Genomic DNA, 7,067 nt, shown 5'->3' with positions numbered 1-7,067 from the left:
GTAGTTTTGTGTACTATGCATATGCTAGAAACCCTCTTGTAATTAATTTCTACACAGCTGGGCAGTGTATGAAGTGGGGATCTTAGAAGGTGGAGGAAGTATGATTTGAAAATGTTTAGTATGTAGCTAAGTTAGCCATCCATGAGTAGTCCAGTCTTCCTTAGCTGAAAATCACAAGCTTAGCATGATTATTGTTTAAAAATGTACTGTACTTGTGCAAAGTGGCTTTTCTTAAAAACAGTTATAATTTGTCCAATCAAAATACATTTTTACTGGAACGCTCAAAGGCACTTCTTAATGAGGACTATTCTCTGCCAAACTTCAGCCATCTAATCCAGCTGCTTCAGGACTAAAGCTGGCAGCTGCTTCAGGACTAAAGCTGGCTTTTGTCTTCTATAAAAAGTCACAATGAGAAGTGGAGGGAATATGGGTGTTTTTCACTTTGTTCTCAAACTGCTCAATCATTTTGCCTGACTTCAAAAACAAAACAAAAAAACTCTTGTGAACAAAGATTAGAGTCTAGGTTAGACATTTTTGGGAGGTTATGAATAACTCAGAATGGAGTTAGAATGGAAATGCTTAGGCAACCTTAATTGTAAAGTGGGAATACTAACAACAGCTACAATATTTCCTCCTTTGGGATATCAGATTGGAGTTCTGTAATGGAGAACTTCTTGACATGCAGTGTTGAATGCAAGGATTATGTAGCTTAAATTCTCCTGTAGACAAACCTGTTTCTTTTCTCAATCTGAGGGATGAAGACACTGTTTGTTTGCTTTTTCTGGGGGTGGCATCTGTTGATATTGGTGAATAGGTATGGTTTGTTCCCGAAATAGCTACGGTTTGTTCCTGTAGCTGGTCCTTGGAGCAGCACTCGTGAGTAAAATTACAAGACGGAGAAGGTGTGATAAGATGAAATTGCAAATCTGAGTAACATCTTTTCAAACCTAAATGTACTTTCCCCACCGGTGCCCTGCCACTGACCGTTTCATACTCTGTTACACGGTTGTGTATTCTTCTTCTGTGCCTTTGCCATTGCTTTTCAAAACGCCATTGCTGTACAGCTCTAGAGGGTGCCTTGCTGGTGGCCTGTTTTTGCTGCCAGGCCTTCCTGGTCATTGTTGTTCCATCATAGGATGGTAAAGGCAACATGTGGCAGCAGTAATGTGAGCCAATAACTTTCAAAGCACACTTCTGTACCTCAGTTCACTTCCAAAGTCTTCGCCTACAGCCCCACTGTAATGGCAACCAACATGTATAGCTGTGTGGGGAGGAGAAGTTTTGGCTGGAACACTGGGGACAAACTCCAAGTGATACGGCGTTAGCAGCATTAATTGAGACAATACAGAACCTTTGGGGTGGTGGTTATTTTTTAAGATCTCCATTTGAAAGACCCATCTTAGCAGCAGCCTGCATTGTACTGTCCATTTATCTCTAAGGGTAGAAGGGTGTGCGGTGAGCAGTTGGCACTTGAAGCTGTGTTAGCAAGGTGCGAAGGTCATAACAAACCTGATGCTTGCAGATTTAAACCAGGTGGTCTTACTGCTAGGATTTATGAAGAAGGAAATCACTTAAAAGGCGCAGCAGATAATGGTGCTGGTATAACAGGTTCTGGTTGGGCCTCACTTGCAGTGTTTGTCACCTAAGAATCTTTAATAAATAATAATAATTAATAATAAAAAGGCATTTGCAGAAGATGCTGAGCCAGAAAGGTATTTTAAATTACATGTTTTTGTTTTAAATTTTAACAGATGGAGAATAAAGTCTGACCACCTGCACCTTTCTTCGTGACTAGGAAATAAAACTGGAGGGAGGAGGTCTATTTAATTGAGGCGTTCTAGTATTTGGTTTATAAATGAGTACTAATGAGTGTTGGGTTGTTTTTTTTTTAAGTACTACGGATAGAACGACTGGGAATTCCTAATAACTAAACATCTAAGAACTTTTAAACTACATCGTGAATAAAATATGAAAGTAATCTCTCGGTAACAACAAATTATTTTGAGTCACTGGAATATTATTTCAGGTTTCAGAGTAACAGCCGTGTTAGTCTGTATTCACAAAAAGAAAAGGAGTGCTTGTGGCACCTTAGAGACTAACCAATTTATTTGAGCATAAGCTTTCGTGAGCTACGGCATCCGATGAAGTGAGCTGTAGCTCACGAAAGCTTATGCTCAAATAAATTGGTTAGTCTCTAAGGTGCCACAAGTACTCCTTTTCTTTTTGGAATATTATTCTCCCTCCCCATTTTTCTTGTTTCCTAAAATTGTATAATTTTGTAGTGTTACGAATTTCACAATTCTGTCTTACACTGAGAAGTATCTTATAGCTCGAGTAGTCCAACTGGAATCTATTGCTCTGTTCTTACAGTAAAGGGCTACTTGCTGTTAGGGTGGTAGAATCAGGCCCCTAATTTGTCAAGGGGCACTTTATTTTAAAGCAAACTTAAAATTCCAAGCTTTCCAGTCTGTGCCTCAGTGTTTCTGTCTCAAATTTACCTGTTAACCGAAATAAGACACTGCAGCATAGCCTATTTTCATAATGAGATGTTACTCTTAGTACTGATTTGCTTACAGCACATGTGAAATAGTCCTTGGGATTTACCCCCCCCCCCCCCTTAGTCAGACAGGTTCTCCATTGGTTTGTAATGAGGCATTAAGTATGAATTCATTCTATTTGGATTTCCAGTAAATTCTTGTTAAAACTAAAGCTCGGGATCTATTATTTACTTGTGAGTTATGTGTTGTAATTCCTCCATGACATAAATCAGCCTTTTAGAGTAAGTACTCCTACTGTGTTCTTTAACTATGGACACCAAGTAGAAATAGAATGAAATACTTGCTGTGCAGCTCAGAGTTCATAAGAACTAAGCAGGATCATGTGGCGGCACATGTCACTGGATAACAAACCAGCACTGTTTGATATCAATGTTCCTTTTATCCCTTTGATTCCAGGACAGCTGGAACTTTTGCTGGCTCTTATTTACCAATTAAACCATTGCATTCAAAAGGGACTCCTGAAAAAGCAACAAGGGAAGAATCTGATTTAACCCATACTTCATTTCACTTTTCTTGAATCTAGATACAAGTGAGTAGTAGATGGGCAACAAATGCCTGGGATATTGCTGAATAACTCATTAGGTTAAGAGACAAAGTGGATGAGGCAGTATCTTTTATTGGACCAACTTCTGTTAGGGTGAGAGACAAGCTTTCCATCTTACCCAGAGCTCTTCCGATCTGAGAAAGATAATCCGAGTGTTACAGCTAAATACAAGGTTATGCTAAAGAGACGGAGTTAACATGTAAGAGACCATTCTAGGTGAAGTGGGCAGTTAACACTGCTGCAGTCATAGGACAAAAGAGGGTTAGTGGGTTACAGATTGTTGTAGTGAGCCATAAATCCAGTATGTTTGATTTTTAGCATCTAACAAAGATATGAATTTAACCTGGGCTTGTCTTTTGAAGGTGTTGTGTAGGTTTCCTCTGAGCACAAGGACTGAGAGATGATATGGAATAATCATTTTGAGAAAAAGTGTTCGCGCATAGGTGATATGTCTGCAGGTTTTGCATCTGTTGTTCTGGCAGGGGCTAGTGTTCCTTTGAATTGGTGGATCCTGGTCTGTGGGCAGCTTGCTTTTAATGATGAGATTGAAGTGTTGTTTGAAGGCAAAAAGCGGGGAATAAGGATAATAATTATTTCAGAATGTAGTCCTCATTGTGTATGGGTTGTAATTGTCTGGGTTCCAGTGTGGGGTGGTGGGTGACAAGTAGGGGTGTGCGGTTGCATAGGTTTCTTTTCTTCTTGCATTGAAACAGGTTCTTTTAGGGTATTTGAGTGGTGTGTTCCATGATGTGATCTACTTCTCTGATGAAGTATCCTTGTTTTGATGACAGCGATTTTAAGTGTGTTAAGGTGTATATCCTGGACTTTCTCCTTAGAACATATGCTCTGATATCTGAGTGCCTGGCTGCAGATAAGATTTCTGCGTGTGTTTGGGTGGTTACTGGATCAGTGAAGGTAAGTGTGGTGATCTGCTGATTTCTTGTCTGTAGGGTTCCATTGTTGAAGCTGATTGTGATGTCCAGGAAGTTCATGCTGCGAGAGACAACTGGCGCCTGCTCTGTGTGTGTGTGGGGGGTTGTATTTAAAGGTTTGGCTTCCCAACAGCTTGAGTCACTTCCCCCTTTTTACCCTCAGCGGCCCCTCCCTGTGCCTTCCAGTGTTTAGCTCTGCAGGAAGAGGCAGCAGCTAACAACTGGATGCTTCAGGGAGAGCCACTGGCTCTATCGGCAGAGCAGAAAGGTTCTATAGCAGTGGTGGGCAACCTGCAGCCCGTCAGGGTAATCTGCTGGCAGGCCACCAGATAAATGTTTGTTTACATTTGCATGGCCGCCTGCAGCCATAGGCGCAGACTCTGTGGGTGCTCTGGGGCTGAAGCACCCACAGGGAAAAATTAGCGAGTGCTCCACACCACTGGCAGCTAAGCTCCCCGCTCCTTGCCTCCTTCTCCCCCAAGCGTGCCGCGTCCCCACTCCTCCCCCTCCCTCCCAGCACTTCCTTCCCCTCCGTCGCCTAACAGCTGTTTGGCAGCACTTACGACTTTCTGGGAGGGAGGAGGAGGAGGCAGAGAAGCGGCAGGGCAGGGACAGGGACTTGGGGGAAAGGGGTGGGGCTGGGGTGGTAAAAGGCAGGGTGTGGCGGGGACTTTGGGAAAGGAGTGGAAGGGGGGTGAGGCGAGGGTAATGCAGGGGCAAGAAGAGGTGTGGGGGGGTCAAGCACCCACCGGGCAGAGGGGAATTCGGTGCCTATGCCCGCATCTCCCGGTGGCTGCAGTTCACCGTTCCAAGCCAAGGGGAGCTGTGGGAAGCAGCGTGGTGGCTGCTGCTTCCTGCAGCCCCCAGTGGCTGGGAATGACGAACCGCAGCCACTGTGAGCTGCAGGCGGCTGTGTAAATGTAAACAAAGTGTCTGGCAGCCAGCCAGCAGATTATCCTGACGGGCCACAGGGTGCCCATCCCTGCTCTATAGACTTGATTTAGCAAAACACTTGCCAGTGTGCTTAAGTTAATTGAATCAATAGGCTGTTAGCATGTGCTTAAAGCCTCTGAGTTGGGGACTACAGTAACTCCTTGCTTAACGTAGTTATGTTCCTGAAAAATGCTACTGTAAGTGAATCCAATTTTCCCATAAGAATTCATGTAGATGGAGGGAGGGGGTTAGGTTCCAGGAAAAAAAATTTCACCAGACAAGACATACATTCATTTTATTTATATAAAATATAAATATACTCACTCTCTCAAGTTTTTTAAACAATTTAAACAAACAATTTAATACTGGTACACAGCGATGATGATTGTGAAGCTTGGTTGAGGTGGTGAAGTCAGAGGGTGGGATATTTCCCAGGTAATGCCTTACTGCTAAATGATGAACTAACGCTCGGCGGAGTCCTCAAGGGTTAACACATTGTTAATGTAGCCTCACACTCTACAAGGCAGCACTGGATTGAGGCAGAAAGGAGGAGACAGAATAGATGCACGGCAGTGGCTGCAAACTCTTCCCTGTGGAAACTGAACGTGATGATGAACCCTCGCTATCCCACTGGAGCGCATCACACACTCCTCCGGATGGTGCATGGATGGTTGAATACGCACCAACTTTCCAGAGTGCCGGGGAGGTGCGTGTGTGTGTGTGTGTGAGAGAGAGAGAGACAGTCAGAGATACACATTGCCCCTTTAAGTACGCTGACCCCACTTTAGGTATGTTGCCCTCTCAAGTAGATCAACAAGTTCAGACAGGAGCTGCTGCCAGCAAGCTCCCTCTGTCCCGAGCCCTGTCGTGTTCCCCCTGCTTTGCGGAGATGGGGTACAGGTAGAGGAGCGGGGGAAGGGGGACACCCTGACATCAGCACCCCTCTTCTTCGTAGCTGCCCAGTCACACAGGGAACTTAGGGGGGCTGCCGGCCCATCCTGGTTCCAAGCCCCCACCAACTAGGTCCAATGGGCTGGTCTTTCTGCAAGCAGCAGACAGAGCAGGCGGCTGTCAAAAAACGTTATAAGGGAGCATTGCACAACTTTAAACGAGCATGTTCTCTAATAGATCAGCAATGAAATGATGTTGACCTGGACGACATTAAGTGAGGAGTTACTGTATATGCTGTTTACCAATGCTCTGAATCTTCCAGTCCCACCCTTTAAATAACATTAACATGTGTATTGAAATAAAAGTGAGAGACATGTATATGAAGATCAGGATTAGGACTATTAAGTGTATTCATCTTGTCATAGTCTCTGCTCTTAGGGAATTTATAATCATGCCACTACTTCAGAGCTGGCATGTGAACCTGATTCTCCTCTCTGGAACATTTTAACTGTTAATGATTCAGTAAATATTTTTTTCTCAAATATCCTCCTTCACTCTATACCCTTTAAAGAGTACTATTTGCTAAGCTGTATGGAATAGTGGTGCGCTATTATGTCACTTTTGAGAAATCTGGGTTCAAATCCTGATTAGGTCACAAGTGTTAGTGTGATGTTTGCACCAGTGTCAAGAAATCACTGCACAGATGGGCATAATTCACAGCCTTTGCTTTTGGGAGCACCATGAATAACAGCTCAGTAGGGAAGCCTCCAGTCTTCTGCCACTATCCACTGAGAAGTTTCTCTTTTCTGTGAGACCCAGACTTGCATCCCTTTCAAACAATGTTTTATATATTTTGGTCATTCTTTCCTTCCGCAAAATTAGCAGGGGAAAAGTATTATTTTAAAGACTCGCAGATAGTCTTTTTAATACCTGCAATATTAAAGCAGAGCTTCTTATGTCTGAGGGAGGTTAACTTTAAATTTTCTAGAATGGAATTTAAAATATTTCACACAAATCCAGCACTTGCATAGTTTGCATTGTGGCCAGTGGGTGGTGCTATTGTTTTACATATTCAGAATTGTTTTTCTCGAGCCACTGGTTCAATGTTTTTAGTATTCTCGCTCTTCAGACTATTTCCTGTTTACTATAATGACTTTGGTCATCACATTAATGTGCTTTTTTTTTTTTCTGTTATAGCACATCCTTAAC

The sequence above is a fragment of the Lepidochelys kempii genome, chromosome 4 (assembly GCF_965140285.1).
Source record: "Lepidochelys kempii isolate rLepKem1 chromosome 4, rLepKem1.hap1, whole genome shotgun sequence".
Classification (NCBI taxonomy): Eukaryota; Metazoa; Chordata; order Testudines; family Cheloniidae; genus Lepidochelys; species Lepidochelys kempii.
This window is presented reverse-complemented; position numbering follows the sequence as displayed.